This window comes from Vidua macroura, chromosome 1 (genome assembly GCF_024509145.1).
Source record: "Vidua macroura isolate BioBank_ID:100142 chromosome 1, ASM2450914v1, whole genome shotgun sequence".
In the NCBI taxonomy this organism is placed as follows: Eukaryota; Metazoa; Chordata; class Aves; order Passeriformes; family Viduidae; genus Vidua; species Vidua macroura.
The window spans coordinates 89,881,108-89,897,609 of NC_071571.1; the positions used below are offsets into that span (position 1 = coordinate 89,881,108).

At 40.2% G+C, this 16,502-nt stretch overlaps 1 protein-coding gene across 12 annotated transcripts in view; it reads left to right on the plus strand.

Moving 5' to 3' along the window:
- The window catches only part of LOC128803471 (poly(rC)-binding protein 3-like), a 501,238-nt gene that overhangs the window by 357,942 nt on the left and 126,794 nt on the right, over window positions 1-16,502 (plus strand). The window contains exon 1 of one of the 12 annotated variants that reach the window (XM_053970522.1): window positions 2,799-2,870. The exons of 9 other annotated variants lie outside the window; for them this stretch is intronic. The gene's annotated coding sequence lies outside the window, so the exon portion shown is untranslated. Of the gene's footprint in view, window positions 1-2,798; window positions 2,871-3,014; window positions 3,212-3,282; window positions 3,385-16,502 lie in introns of those variants that run through there. 2 more of the 12 variants (XM_053970513.1, XM_053970532.1) reach the window with 2 other exon arrangements.

The window sequence follows — 16,502 nt, forward strand, 5'->3', positions numbered from 1 at the left end:
GCATATATCCATACATGCAGTTTTTCTTATGTTACATTTTCATCAGTCCTTAAGGGAGGTTGCAAGATTCCTCCACCATTTCTATCCATAGTTTGGAAAAGCTGGTGTAGGAAAGCAGCATGCAAAATGAAGAGGAGCAGATCAAGACAGATCAATACAAACAGAGTCTTTTGGTGAAAGGAGAATTTTTTTTTAAATTTTTATTTTTATAACCCTTTTTATTTCTCCTCTTTGAACTCAGGAATGACACATACAAAAATTAAAGATACAAAACTCACACAGAATTCAGAGACAAGGATATTTTTCTGTCACTTCTAGCATCAGTTCCACCAATTTGTTCATCTGCCTGGCTGGCTAAATTTTTATACTATGCACACAGCCTTGCATTTCACTCCATTAGTGATTTATTTTTACTGTCTTGTTATTCAGTCACAACTACGCAGTTATTTAAGTCATTGCTCATGTTTTTGCCAAGTAAGGTTATTATTCTAAAAATCTTTTTCCTGCTTACCTGGAGGGGTTTTTTGTTGTTGAGGATTATGTCAGGGTTTTTTTATTCCTTCAGTGAGACTTCTGTCCATTCTTTTGCAATGCAATACATGTTTGTACTGCTGCTGTGGCCAACTCACTCAGTTGGCCCTGACTGAAATAAAGGCAGGAGCCTGTGTAGAGACCAGCCAGTGGAACTGGCAGGGTTAATTAGTCATATTGCACGGAACACCTTGGAAATTCAACTGGATGCACTTCCATTACCCTGGCTGCTGTGCTGAGCTGCACAGACCTGCAGCATGCCTGTGCCAGAGTGAGGACCTCTGCTTCCCTGTCCCCCATCATCAGGGAGGGCTTTGTCAGCCCATGGGCTGGCAGCTTTGGCGCAACAATGCTGAGTCTGTGTTGTTCGTGTTGTTGTTGTATCTGTGCACTCGGGGTTACTCACAACTCTTTGTTGAAATAAAAAATATTTCTCTCTCTGCTGAATCTAGGAAGTCTGGAAATCTTGTGGGCAGTTTTGTTCTTGCAAGCCTGCATATGGGATTTTTGGACTAGGGTTTTGTATGAGCTTCACTTAAATACTCTCTCTTTTAAATCAAGTGATCTTCTAAAAGTACACTCTTCATTGCATTGGGCACATGCTCAAATTCAGGGAATTAATAAAGCAGCAAAAATCCTCTGTGACCATCCTTTGTGGATAAAGGTGCTTTGAGAATAAGTCTGTATGGGAATTGGTCTAGTTTCAGAAAGCAATGTTCACTGCAGCATGACAAACAAGTGTGATCAGAAGAGGGCATAGGAATGAAATGGAAAAAATAACATGTATTTGTAGTAGAAGAAAAGTTGATTTTTGAGTTGATGGAAACCCAACAGAGGAAATACAGGGTTAATTTCAGATGGCCTTTATCTCGGTTCTAAAAGAGCATGCGGTTGGTCAAAAGGATTAACTACTTTTACACAGATTTGTACGTAAACATTGAGGCACGAGACTTGGACATGAGCTGAATGCCCTCCCTTTGCAATGATTACATTCTTGAATGTCTGGGGAGGGAATTAGGTGACAGTGGATATTGCCTTCCCCTCAGATGAACCTAGCTGTTGTCATTTGGCCATCAACAGACTGGAAATTACTATCTCGAAGGCATTGCAGAGTTTGCAAGCAGTCTTGTGGGACTGAAACCACTCCCTTCTGCCACTCTGCCCTCTCCATGCTAGAACCAGTGGCATCCAGCTACTTGCACAGTGTGAACTGGGCATTTGTGACGTGATGCACAAGCCCAAGGTCCAGACACTGCTGGTAGAGACACTGTGCTCAATCAAGGGCGTGTTGGCTTTTTGTGAGTTTTGTTGTTCGTTTTTGGTTTTTTGTTAGTTTTCAGCTCTAGTTCACTGTATAGTTAGAAACCTCAGGCTGTAGTTTCTCCTCACTCACAGCACTGGAATAATGTTAGTGTAAAATGTGTCTAAATCAAATTACATTAAATCTTTCAGTCTTTATATGAATGCACCCCTGTCTGTACAGTATTAAAGTATCGCTTTACTTATTGGTGTATTGGGAACTTCTGTTAAGGTTTTAATTAACAAGGTAAGCCACTGCCTGTACTATTTGTGTGAAGCACCATATCTGTGGGATTGGAGTCTACCTCTGCCCAGCCCTGGTCAGTCGACTTGGTTATATAAGGTGCACAGTCTTGGGTACCTATAAATATTAGCGAGCAGCTGTCACAAAGGGATTGTGAACGAGCTGCTCTGGACCTCGAAAACATAATAGCTTGGCACCCAGAAATACACAACTTTGATAACATACTACAAGGTCACGTATATGGGGGAGAGGGTAAGGAGGTGGTGACTGCTTTTAATCTTTGTCTCTTTGGTAGAAAACAACCTAATTTTCTTGCTTTGTGTTTCTGGTATACATCGGATATTTACAATTTTTATCACATTAGGATATGACATTCCTGGCCTTGCCACTGCTTTTGTTTGGATATTTATAGCAGCTTCTGGTCATTGTTGAGCAAAGGCGATTGCCCTGCCCTCTGGCCCTTTCTTAAGCAGATTTTGGGCAGAAGCTCCTCTCGTGTGGCACTAATTGAAGTGACTGGTGGAGGGGGTGTTGCGAGCATACTTGTGCTGATCTGCCAGGGTCTAAGCCAAGGGAGGAAGAGAGCATAAAACGGGGAGAAGGGAGGAAAGAGGAAGGAAAAAAAAAAAAAAAAAAAAAAAAAAAAAAAAAAAAAAAAAAAAAAAAAAAAAAAAAAATCCGGGCTTTGCCTCTCTCCGGCAGAGCGGAGGGCTGCGAGGGCTGCCGGCCATCTGTCCGCGCGGGGCGGCACGGCGGGAGCTGCGCCCGGGGAGGCGGGAGCGGAGCCGCTCCGCAGGTGGGTGCCGGCCCCGCGGGGTCCGCGCTGCGCTGAGGGCGCGGGGCGCCGCCCGGGCTGGGCGCTGCCGGGGGGCGCGGGGCTCTTTGTGTGCGGCGGCGGCGGGAGCCGAGCGGGCCGGCCCGCGGGGAGCCTGGCGGGCCGCGAGCGGCCGCGCTGCCGGCCCGGGACGGGCGGCGCCGGGCCAAGTCGGGAAAACTCCAGCTGTACGGCCCGAACCCAACAAGTTGCGGTAGAAGTGCTCCGTGCGGAGATGGGGCTGGTTTATCCGCCGCACGAGTGAGCCGCGCCGAGGGAGATCCGTCAGGGACTGTCAGTCGGGAAGTGGGGGCTTCCCTCGGGTGAGTAACCCCGCCTGAGATGGGGCTCCGGCGCTCCAAGGCGATAATATCATCCGGAGCCTGCTCGGTGTGCGTCCGTGTGCCCCCGGTTAATGGTTTCCTGCAAGTTTAACGTGAAGCGGGGAGAGGCCGAGGAAGACCACCGGGGTTGCGGAGGGATTAGGAAGGCAGAGGTTAGTAAGTTTCTGACGTGCTGTAAACCGGCGTCGCTGTCAGAAGCAACCCATTCGGAATATTGTCCCATATTTTGGAATTTGTATTGGTATTGGAAGTTATTACCTTTCGTTCGTGTGTTAGTGTTTCTGGAGGCTTTTCTTGCTGTTGTTTTTAAGTTGCTGTGTAAACAGCCTGAGTAAACAACCGGGTCGTCGCTCAGCGAGTTGTGCGCTGGGGGAAAAGTGAACTTCGAAGTGTGTGTTTCCTAAAGAAAAGTTCAAAAATATACAGTAGTTTTAAATTAACAGTAATAATGGAGGAGTCTGGGCTTCATACCTTATTACTATGGTTATTCATATTATTATTTTTGAAGATGAAAGAAAAATTGTTCCTGTGCACCTAAAACGATGTTTTAATGTAATTTATGCATCTGTTAGAATGTCCTGATAGCGGATATGGTTATATTAGTGTACAGCTTGTATTTGTGTTTCTGATAACCTTCCTAGTGCTACTGGAAAAATAAACATTCAGTTAACACACTTTACCTAAACATATTTTAACAGCTCAGGCATAAATTACAGGCAACAAAATGCAGTCATAACTGGCAATTCCTTTGCATGTCTACTTTCAAGTGTTAAAAAGAAATAAAAAAATACCTGTTAGACGGGTGTGTATCGTCCAGTCTAGCTGTAGGTCTTGTTTGTTTCTTTTGTATATGGCTCTAGAAGTAGAACAATAGTGAAAAATGGAGTTGAGCCGCTGGTAATCCATTTGTCCATTGCTTATCCCTAAAAAGATTCCTGGTGCAAAGTTCATGAACTATCCCTGAGAATGGTTCAAAGCTGAGTCCAGGAATTGGCCATGCTGAAATCCGTCAAGAGTTTATAAAAATAAACAGAAAAGCTGAGGTTTGCTTCCTCAGAAACCTCTTAAGAAATATGTCCTCTATCTAGTATGCTACTTACTGTGTCCAAGGCAAGGGAAAACCTTGATGAATCATGTGGATATTGCTCCATACCGTCCTTATCTATAATCAAGTGAACAAAAATATATTTACTTTCTTTAGTCTGGAATGGCTGGTTTCTTACAGAAGACCTTGCCTTCTGTCTTTCTCTCATCTGTGTCCTTGCTGCAAAAAACAAGTCCTCAAGAATATAAGTGTTTGTTTTATTGGTTATAATCCTTATCTCTCCTGCCTTTCAATTTATGCTGGTTTGAATATTTCTGTAATATTGAAGTCAGTTGCCATTACTTCCTTCAAGGACCCTATTTAAACACATTTGTAGAGTGTGTGCAGTATGATAACGTGTAGCGCCATGGATATATTTAATTTTATTCTTACATGGTTCCATCTATTTCTCTTGTTACTTCGGAGAAGCAAGAAATATGATGAATGCTCCATTAATGGTATTGGTAAGAAATACATTAACGCGAGTGCACGGTCAGTAAGAAAGTGTTTTTATTTGAAAGCTTTCTCATACCAGACAGCGTACTAATAATCATAACCTGTGCCACATATCTTCAATGCTAGATTGCATTTGCATTTAGCTTCTTTATAAATACAACTTTTATTCAGCGTAGCTGCATTTTCACCAAATGCCCAGGCTCCTTTTCAGCCTTTGCAGTCTCTGAATGCTGTGGGAATTTGCTGGTCAAAGGACTGGGTGTCCATGGGGTAGGCAGTTCAGGATGCAGCACTTCTCAGAAGCCAGCCTCGGTATTGTAGGACACTGAGGTCTGTTAATAAAGTCAAGTGAAATGTGGTATTAAAAATATAAGTCAAATCCAAAGACTGCTGTGTTGGTTGGATACCCAAGAGCAAGCTGGAATAGCCACTCTAACAGATAACTGAAAATGCGATGAGCGACTTTTGCAAGCCATGAGGGAAAGCACTCAGTTTTCTGCACGTGAAGCTGCTTTCCACAGATCCATCCCTGGGCAAGAGGCTGTCCTGGTGAAAGCACAGGACACATCCTGTGTCGCACCCCTCATGCTCAGTACCCAGGCAGAAGGACAGGAATTGGAGAAGCAGAGGGTGGTGAGGTGGCCCTCCTGCTTAGGAGTGCTGGGAGCCTGGGTCCAAACCTGCTGGGCAGGGACAGTTCCAGAGGGACCCTGCAGCCGGGCAAGGGTGCATCACTTCAGATGAAAGTTGTGGAGCAGCTTGCAAAGCTAATAGGGGACGTGACTGCAACCACAGGTGTGTGTGGCAGAAGTGGAAAAGAGGTATTTGTGGGAGGCAAGGGTTTTGGAGTGTCAGACGTTGTGGCAAAACACATGGTGGTCATGGTGTCATGTTTTTAAGGTGGAAGAGAGATCAGAGGTCTGGTGGAGCAAGCATTAAAGGCAGGCGGATAACACCAGCAGCCAAAGGTCTTAATGCTACCACAGGGAGGCTTTGCAGCTGGATGGGTGACCCAGTTTGGGTGCTTTGGAAAGAGTGAGTCAGGAGCTGGGAAGAACCATTGAGGATCCTGTTTGTCATTGTGCAGAGGGCAGATGACAAGCAGTAATTATAACTGGGGTGCAGCACGAGGGCTGATAGACAGGAGATGGGCACAGTGAATAATCTTTAGCCTTTTCTGTGGCATATGTGAAATTGGGAAGACAGAGTTCAAAGTAAAACTTAAGGATAGCAACCAAAATAATTCTGTAGCACTGAAGATTTTTACTCTCTTTGTTGTTCTTCCCCCAGGATTTTCAGTTAGTGGGATCTCCATCTTCTGATGTTTATAACAACATCATGATTGGGGATTGTAGAATGCACAGAAATTAATTTTCATAGACTTTGCCCGATCATTTTCCTTTAAAAGAGACCTAGTTGCACTTTTAATAACAGATGCACTCTGTTGTAATCATTTGCTAAGCAACAGGCTCACTGTGATGCCTGTGAAGCACAAAAGCAAGGGACGCTTTGACACGTCACGTAAAGCTTACATAAAGTTTGTGAGCAGCAGCAGAAAGAGTGAGTGATGAATGCTCCTGGTTTTGTTCCTTACGTGAAAATAGTTTATAGCTGGGTATTTTTCTCTGCTGGCTGCCATCAGCAGTAGAAGTATCAACAGGAGAAAAATGGGTCGCTTGGGTTTTAGCATTAAGCAGCAAATCCAGGGCCAATAGGATTTAGCTGGGATGTTAAGGTTTATTCAGTGCATTTAGTTAATGAAGTTGGGGAGGGGAGGAAGAAGGAAAAAGTCAGTGTCTGGGCTTGGGGGAAGGGATGAAATAGCCTGCTGCCACCGAGTGCATCCTACAGTGACTCCTGATTGATAGATGCTCCACAAAACAAAAACAACTCAGCAAAGGAGGTTTTAATTAAAAAACAGCAGCTCAATGCCAGCTCTTTTTGATTAAAATCAAGCAGAAAATCTTTGAAACAGACATCTACTTGGTCTTAAGGGTGTGTGTTTTTACCCCTAGAGTGTAGTGCCCATCGACTGGTGAGAGGGAAGAGGGAGATAATAATATGTGCAAGCATCCTTGAAGTGGCCACAGAGCCATGGGGATATCCAGCAAGAGCAACTGTATGTTAATATTCATCAGTGAGGCACAGAAGTCAAGTTCAGGCTAACAAACTCCCTTTTGAGCACTCTGACAGATTTCTAGCAGACTGCTCATCATCCCCTACGCACATGGGTGGCCCTTTGCTGTGCTCACCCATATTCTGAAGCCTTTGTGTCCCCTGCCAGAGGCTGTCATCTTGTGTACACACATGCTGTTCAGCATCTTGACTTGCCTTCTGAGCCCTGAAAACCCTCAGCAGAGAGACACAAAAAACAATTAGCATAGAAAGTCATTGTTATTTAAAATATAAAGGGCTGTTATCTATATGTCCAAAAAAAAATTTGCAAACCAACATGAATTGATTTGTTCCCCCAAGGGAGTTAGTTTGTTGGGTTTTTTTTAATTCTGGTTCTCTGATTCTGGCTCCCGCTTGGATCAGGCCTTGTTTTCCCCAGAGCTGTAATGGTCATTTTGAGTCGGATGAAGTTTCTTTCTCCTGTGCCCCTCCTCAGAGCTCTGTGCTTGACCATAGTATCTCAACACTGCTGGGAGTCATTGAGCAGCGATTAACACTGTCGAGATTCAGCCAGTGACCTCAGCAGACTTTCCTCCTATGGGGGATGTGGGCATCGGTAGCAGGTTTGCAAAATTAATAAATATACCTGTTGTTCTTGGTATAACCTAGTTGCTCAGACAGCCTATAGCTTGATACAAGTCTGTGAGAAGGATGCTGCAGTATTTCTTAGTAGGATTTATTGCAGTGACACCTGAAAACTTTCACAAAATGGTCTGGAGAAAAACTTGAATGTGTGATTTTTGGTGGTTTTTTTTTTGGGGGGGGGGGGGTTTGTGGGGGTTTTGTTTTGTTTTGTTCGTGGGCTTTTTGGTTGTTGGGGGTTTTTTTTGTTTGTTTTTTTAATCTTACAAACATTTTAAGAGAAATATTTTCAAATATTAATTTTTAAAAAGTAGTGAAAATGCTTAGGAAAACACTGTACAGAATAGTTTAGGCACATGTCTGTAATAAGAAAGAATTTTATTTCATTAAAATTAAACAAATCAACACAAGGACTTGACTGTGATGCTTACAGCAGGACTTTATGAATGTTCAGCCAACTTTCAGAAAATGGGGGTGGCTGTGTCAGAAAAGCAGTCTCAGACACGGCAGCAGGAGTCTGGGCAGCTGCGCCCAGAGAATGTGGAGGTCCAGAAAAAGGGCTTCTGTCATCTTTTATACACAAATAGGTATATGTTTGTTGGTAAACAAATACAGATGTTATTGCTGATCTTAGGATTTTATGAAATGAAATCTGAACAGTCTAATTGTCTCAGTGGCAAAAAGGGAAGAATATTATCCCACATGCAGAGCATGCAACGGAAAAGTGAAGAGGGGTACATCTCCCAAAAAAATACTTTTGCATGTATCTACATGGTAATGAAGTGTTTGGTGCAATGTCCACACCATCTAGTCCTGTATTTATGATGGTCTATTACCTTTACCCCTGTTTGCATAGATTTTCTTGTCGGTGAGCAATAAAGCCCCTATTCAGCATTTGAGCCTAAATGACTAGAAGGACAGAACCTGAGACTTGAAGACCATAAAATGACTCTTCTGTGATTTCACTCAGTTAAGGAAACTGTGTGCATACCTTGAAGATCTCATTAGCATAGTTCTAGCTACATGCCAGTAGCTGGTAGACACCCAGAAGAGCAAACAGAAAAATTGCTGGCTGTGTTGTAATATTAATCATTGTATAGAATTACAGCAGAGATTTTACATGAAAAGGCTGTGAAACATTTGGGGCTAATGCAACCTTTGTAAATGCTGCAAATCCACTCAATAATTACTATATAGGCTCAACAATTACCATATAGTACTGGATTAAATACTAAAATAAAGTACTAAATAAAATACTTTTCCTTGATCTGGGCAGATCTGGTAGAGTTTTCCTTACATATGATCAAAGTGATTTAAAAAATTGGGTTTTTTCTTTATAAGTGTATGCTATACCTGTGAGAGTAAATTCAAATAAAATGTTTTGCTCCTGCAAATAGGAAAACATGAGAGTTCTACCTTTGTTCCACTAGACAAGTTTAGAGTGTTCATTCACAGTGATGAAAATCAGCTTTGGAGTTCCAGGTCCTTTTCATTCAGAGAAGTTTAGATAGGTGGATTTTGATTGACTAGTAGGGAACATCAAAAGTTACACTGTTAGATTTCTCTGAAGAACAAGGGCTCTGTGCAGACACCAAGAGAGAGATGCACTTTATTTCCCCCTTCCTTCTTCCCCCATAAGCATTCACAGTGCACAAGTAGAGATGCCTGCTAGGTATTGAAGAGGCTGTCACTGTTAATTTACTGTGAGCATCCCACAGTGACTGGGGTGGGGTGGAGGAAGCTGAATAAAAATTATAAGCGCTACTGAAACTGGCTTGTAACAAAGTCCAGTGTCCCTTCAGTGTTTCTAATGTCAGATAAGTAAGATTCTCGGAATCTGATCCTGTGTTTTAAAATAGTGCTTAAATTTTGAAAGCTTCTCTTTTTTGTGTAGGAATGATACTTTCCTGACAAAAAACTCCACTATGAGCCATGATGGTGGAGCCTCCTAAAGGTGTTATTTTTCCATTGACTAGAGCAGATCCCCAAGCAGCCCCAGTTCTGACAGAAATGGGGCTGCACTTGGAGATGTCTGCTTGGAGGTGACCATCACATGCTGGGTGTGGCTTTCCCACACTTCCAACCCGTGTTGCTCTTGGCCTCTGTTTGCTTACAGGAACCTTAATTGCCAGTATATCTCTAGGAGCTTCAGTACCAATTAATCTGTTGGCATGTCCTGTTATAACTTAATATATGACATCATGGTATTCCTCCTGTTATTGGTAGCTAATTTGTGTTTCTGAATAATTTCCCCCATGTCTTGAAAAGCATGTCTTTGAAGGCACTGATCTTGAGCTGTGACACAGTAAGTCCAGGAATACCTGTTCCTGGCTGTGGAGCAGAATGCATCAGCTTAAACACTGGAAATGCAAATTGCTTCCCTCTGCAGCTATTAAGACTGTCATAACTGAGTGTAAGAGTAGCTCACCTGTTTTGTTCCGTATTGCTGCAGAGTAGGATCACATCCATGGCCAGTTGCTGAGTTGCAGCTGATGAGTGATACCCCTTAGTGAAACCCTTCCTAGCTATTGTAAAATGTAGGTGAACCCAGTGGGAAGAAATGATGATGTCTAGTTTAGAAGGGTGAGTGATTTGTTTATTATAACTATGTTATATTAATATACTATATAAAAGAAGATACTAAAACTACAAACTTACTTGTTCTAACTACCATACCTAATTAACTTACAACTTGTGACCTTCTCGTAGAGAGTTTAGACACAGGTGGATTTGATTAGTTATCCGGTTCAAACAATTCTCACCAGAATCAAATCAAGCAATCACTCTAAGTAAACAATTCTCTAAACACATTCCACATAAGAAAAACAAAGAACAAAAATAGAAATTGTTTTCTCTTTCTTTCTCTCTGTACACCTCTATAAAAAAATCCTAAGAGGAAAAAAAAAGTGTTTACCACACCTAGCCAGTGGGTAAAAAAAGCTTCTTGCAGTTGTGTGAACATACTTTATTGTGCTTGGATGACACTTTCTGATTTCTCAGAACCATCCTTCCTCTCTTCCTGGTTTCTAGTTTCAATGAAAAGACGATAAAAGGCAGAAGTATGACCATTTAAGTGACCCATCTTGATATTTCCATACTTTCTGTTATTACCCTTTCTCTGACAATGGTATCCTTAGCTACAGGGCTCTCTTTGTTTACTTTGGTTTTTGGCTGGGCAATTGTATGAACACCACTTGTGGTGGATTCCATATACATATGTATATGTATACATGTATATATCCAGTTTTGTTGGTAGTTACTTCTTGATTTGCTAGCAGGACATTGCTGACACACAATTTGGACTTTGGGCTGTGCCTCGTCATTCTTGTGTTTTCTTTTAGGATGATCTGCTAACCAGGACCTATTCACTTTTAATCCTGTTTATCATCTGAAAAGAAATCTCCCAGCACCATGACCTTTCCTTGCCTGTTTTACTGCTAGCTAAGGAATAACCCCAATCATGCTTTGAGTGAGTGTGTGGAGTTACTGGGCTGCTTGCAATAAAATGCAAGAGAGGCTTTACAAAAAAAGTGTACAGGAATCTATTTTACTGTGCTTTTATTAAACACAGACTATTCTGCAAAGATGGATGGACTTTTACTTGGCTCAGGGGTAAAGGGCCCACCAATATATGTCTAAACCTTTCTAAAGCAACTTGAATTCCCCTAGGAGAAATGCATTAAAGTTCCTATGAAAATGGAGTTTTCTTTTACCTTGTGACCTTTCTGATTTCCCATCCCTAGACACGAATGACCCAGTCTCCAGTGAATATTATTATTATTATTATTATTATTATTATTATTAGTCATTAAAATAAAAAGCAGATCACATACATATTGAAAATGTAAGTAGCCATAACTAGGGTTGCCTATGGCTACTAATAAAATGTCACCTGCATTTTAGCTTTGTATGCCTCTACGATCATACTTAAAAATACATCAAAATGGGATTCTCTCAGTGAGAATATAGCTGAGCTGCCAGGAAAATAATTTTATTTCATAATAGTATATTTAAAATATGCTGGACAAGCTTGAAAGGTTTCAGATACACCTTAAAGCAGTTTAATTTCTAATGCAAGTCACATTTTTCAGATACGTACATTTTATTATATCAGGGAATTATCTTATGAAGAGTTTTGCACAATCCTTTATTGGTTGTGTTGATTTCAAAGATATTAATCTTACTCAATTGAAAAAAATTAACTGGAATCTTTAACTACAACTTTCTCAGGTTTATACTACATTAAATTTTTTGCATGCTTTTGTTTCTAGAATGTGGGCAAATTGGGCAAGATGTGGGCTTATGTTTGCCCTAGTTTAAAAGGAAACTAATTTTCACTTTTGCTAGTGCTTTCTGAAAAAAAACGTTTGAGAAACTTTGTTGCTTGGAATAACCACAGAAATGTTTCAGTTTAAATTATTTTGGATTGGTACTTTTATTTTTCTAATAATAATTGCAGTTTTTTGGGGGTTGGGAATAGCCACAGAATAAAACCACTTTGCCCCTGCAAATATGTCTAAAGCTAAGGGCAAAGACTTCTTTAAAAATCACATTAGCACAGATTCAGTCTAGTGATGAGTTTCGCTCAGCATGTCTTCTGCTGCAAACCTTATTTCAAGAGATTATTAGTCAAAATTTGAAAACTGTGCAGACATCTCTTGCAGAAAACTGATAATCTGCCTAATGAGCCTCAGCACTCTGGGTAAAGCCAATGAACAGGGTGTATACTTGAATGCTTTTCATTAAGAACATTTATTAGGGTAGATGTCAAATGGATAGGCTATAGTAATAAACAAAAATAGGGTTGTAGCTCATGTTTGAGGCAAGCTTTCATGTCTGCAGCCCTGAATAGCTGCTGCCTGTAAACACTCTACACTGCTCATACAAAAGAAGGACTTACAGAAACACGTTTGTTCAAATACCTTTTTTAATTTGTGATGTGTAATCAAAAAGGTATGACACCATCTATATTAATTTTAACCTTATATTGTTCAGTTAATACTTGGTCAAATTCAATACTTTTGTGCAAACACTGGGCACCTAATTTACATACCTACCTATGGTTTGTACATATGCATAGTGACTTTGTGACAAAAATGGTATTAAAGGAGAATCTGAGACATAAATATCTTCCTTTTATTGTCAATCTGAAGTGCCATTGATCTGTATTCCTAGCCAGAAATTACCTTGCGTTTGTAACTAGTTCTATTTTAATATGGTTTGCCTGGTTAGTTTTTGCAAATTGAAACAGCTATTTCAATGTATTCCATTAGTTTGCTGCCTTACATCTTTGGAACAGACTGTGAAGGTTGTCCTGAATTTTTACCTGTGTACAGAAGACCAAATGTGATAAAAGTCCAAGCTGCAGCTTGTCTTGCCCAGTTGTAACAAAACAAGGAAGATGTTGAGGATGAGATGTCCACAAAATCTCTGAAATAATTTCTCCTTGATTAATCTGTTGAAGCGGTAGAATGAGAACAGGTTGTTGTCTAACTGGGATCTAACTGTCTACTGGGATCTTCTGTCCTCCTACATCCAGTTTTTGTGATGACACAAGCCTCTTCTATTAACTTTGGCTATAAAATGGCATCTCATTGTGAAAGTGATGTGTAATTCTGCTCCATCTTGTATCTGGATAAGAACTTTTTCTCCAAGTAAAACGTGATTGGACGAGAGGAATCAGCTTCAGTTGTGCCAAGAGAAGTTTAGATTGGATATTAGGAAAAAAGTTACTTACTGAAAGGGTTATCTGGCACTGGAACATGCTGCCCAGGGAAGGGTTTTGTCACCACCCTTGGAGGTATTTAAAAGACATGTAGATATGGCACTGAGGGACATGGTCTTAGTGTTAGTCTTGGCAGTCCTGGGTTAATGGTTGGACACAATGATCTTAAGGATCTTTTCCAGCCTTACTGATTCTGTGTCTCTAGTGTCCATGGAAATTGTGTTTTCATAGGCTTTCTCTCCTTTCTCCATCCATTTCTTCTAACTTCCACTGTTCTCTTCAGACCTTCTGAGTTTTAAACCTGGATGGCTCCTTCTGATGGAATAAAAGGAGAAAAGATTGAGTTTGCAAAGATAGAGTGTCTCAGTGAGACCAGTAGAAAGTGAGCGTGGTATGTCCATGAGATTGGAAATGGAATGCTGAAATCTTTGCAGTACGTGTGGACAGAAAAAGCTTACCTTGGTATGTGGATTTTTTTCCACATCCCTGGGAGGAGATAATATTTTTATTGACATAGGAAACTTTAGTGGTTAGTACAGGAACACTACTGTTTCCATTACCACTTTGCTTCAGTAGGAATAAACTTTCCAAAACTTGTGTATTTTCATTTCAACCACTTGGAACATTCGGCAGTGAAATAACTAAAAGATCATATCCTAGGCAGACTTTCCCCCTCATCCCCCCCCCATTCAAAGCAGCCTTCAGGATCTCATTTTTATTATAAGGCCAGCTTCTTGTCCTGTTGTAGATCTCTGGTGCTCTGTTGAATGTATTAGAAAAATCACATTGGAGAGAGAAGATTATTTTGAAAGTTTGATGTGTTTGGAGGAGAAGCTGATCTTTCGTGTGCATGTATTCACTTTTTTCAGTTTTGAGGTAAATCTCTACTTACTCATTCCAACTTATATGAGAATGTATGAATTACATTGATGTTATTTGAAAATTTGCAAGTTGGAATAATTGGGAGCAAGTCTTCTCTTGCTGTTTGAGGCACATCCTGGGCATCCAATGTACCCAATCTTTAAGTGTTATGATGGGTCATTTTCCATTTTATGCCATTTATCCTGTCTGTGGTCAGTTTTAACAACCTGCCTCTCATAAGTTGAGGGGGAAATAAAATTACTTCTTTTAGACAGCCTGTTTTCTAAGTTTATACTCAACTTCGATGTCTCCTTTGAATTCATCTCTGCTACTGGGCACCCAGACACCAAAACAAGCCCCAGTCTATTTGGCAGATGACCACAGGATTGGGTTGTGTCTTGTGAGGCACAAGACTCACCTGTTTTACTTGGAACTGCCACATGTATGAAGTGACTCCACCTTGGTTAAAATGCAATCATTTTGCATGCTGCTGTGGGGCATTAAGTTTTGCAAATATCTGGCCTACATTCTTCTGTTCAGTTTTTCCTTCTGTAGCTCAAGGAAGTTGCTTGTCATCTTACCCTGTACCAGGACTCTCAATAATTCTCTTCTTTCATCTATATTGTTACCTGTAAGTTATTTATAGACTATGATCATATTCTGCTTAATCCTCTTTTCTGGATTATAGAACTTTAGCTTCCTCAGTCTGTCTTCATAGTCGGTGTCTTATCCTCCAATTCCTCTATCATTTAAGTTGGCCTTCTTTGTATATGCCTAGTTACTTTATAACTTTTTTTGCAGTATGAGAAGATAAGAGCTGCATACGATATTCCATTTGTGGTCATATCATGACTTTGTACTTTGGAATTATTACCTCCTTAGATTTATATAAGATACATGCACATCAAAGACCAGCAGTTGCTTCTCCTGCAAACAGATCAAATTTGCAAAATAATCTTCAATCTCCAATCAAATATTGAGCCTTTTTTCAGATGGCATCACATGCTTCTAAACAACATTTGGTACCACTTATATTCCAGCCTAAAGCAAGAATAGCTTCACTTATTGTGAGTAAACATTCACTTGTTTTCTGCATCAGCACATTTCAAATGTGGATTACTATTCTCTTGTAGACAAAGACAAATTAAATGGGAAGTTGGAGAATATTTCCCCCAAAGTACATGAGCTTAATGCTTGTGGACATAAAAAAAATTAAATTAATGAATAATTCATCTTTACTGGAAATATGATTGGGTTTTGGGTAATTATTGTGTGTATTTGTTTGGTTTTTTTGTTTGTTTTTTTTTTTTTTTTATTTCAAGAGAGCAGCAAAATAATAGTTCTAAAATAGAAACAAACGAACTGCACATAAGACCAGTTGCTGCAGGACTTCCACAAAATCAGCTTCAGGTTCTGTGCTTAGGAGGCCTCTAAATTTTTAGAAGATTGGTTGGTTTGGTTCTTCACTCCACACTCATGTCCTCAGTACATCAAACCTCTGAACTATCTAATTTATCTATCTTGAATTCAAAATGTTTTCAGTTTGTGTGACCCAACAATGAATTACATTCATAAATCAAATTACATAGAAATGTCATGTGGTTCTATTAATGACATCTAAAGTAACTTTTATAATTGAGAAATTTTTATTTTAGCTTGCTGTAATTTACTCATAGTGTGCATTTTCCAACTCAGTAGTCTTTTTCAGCTAAATTTATCCCACTTGTCTAATTCTTTCTCTACTGCTGCTGCTCCTCCCTTGAGTAACATTTAGAACCTTTTACTTCCTTCCAGAGCTGCTTATCTGTAGAAAAGCTCACACTACTAGCATATAGTATACTTGCTTGAGTGAATTCTACAATTTCAGAACTAGTAGGAAATCAGTTTGTTGCTTGATTATCAAATTCATCTACCCATTCAGGTGTAAACTCTTAAAAGATTATGTGCTGATTATATCGCTATTGGTTTCTTATTCTTCCCATCCAGATTTAGCATTAAGTGGTCTCATTTCTTATTTTCTTCCGTACTAGTCTGTGCCAGAGGTTAATTTGTTTCATCATCTTCAGTTGAAAAAAAATTAAGCATTACTGTAATATTTAAGAAATATTTTGCTGCAAGGATGACTCTTGTTGTAATGCAGGGGAAGGTTGCGTAAGGCAAGCTGTCTTTAAAATGTGCCTGCTTCCTGCTGTGGTGGAGGTCCTTGCCAACTCTTGGCAAATCCATTTGACTGCTAGGTTATACTGGTTATTTAAAATAGTAATTTTAAAAGTTTTAAATGCTTAAAGTGCATTAAGATTAGTGCCAGAATGAATGTCATTAAGTAGTCTAATGAATCCAGTGTGTTCCCTTTTGAAGTTAGCAGTCACTGAGATCTGGGAGAGCAG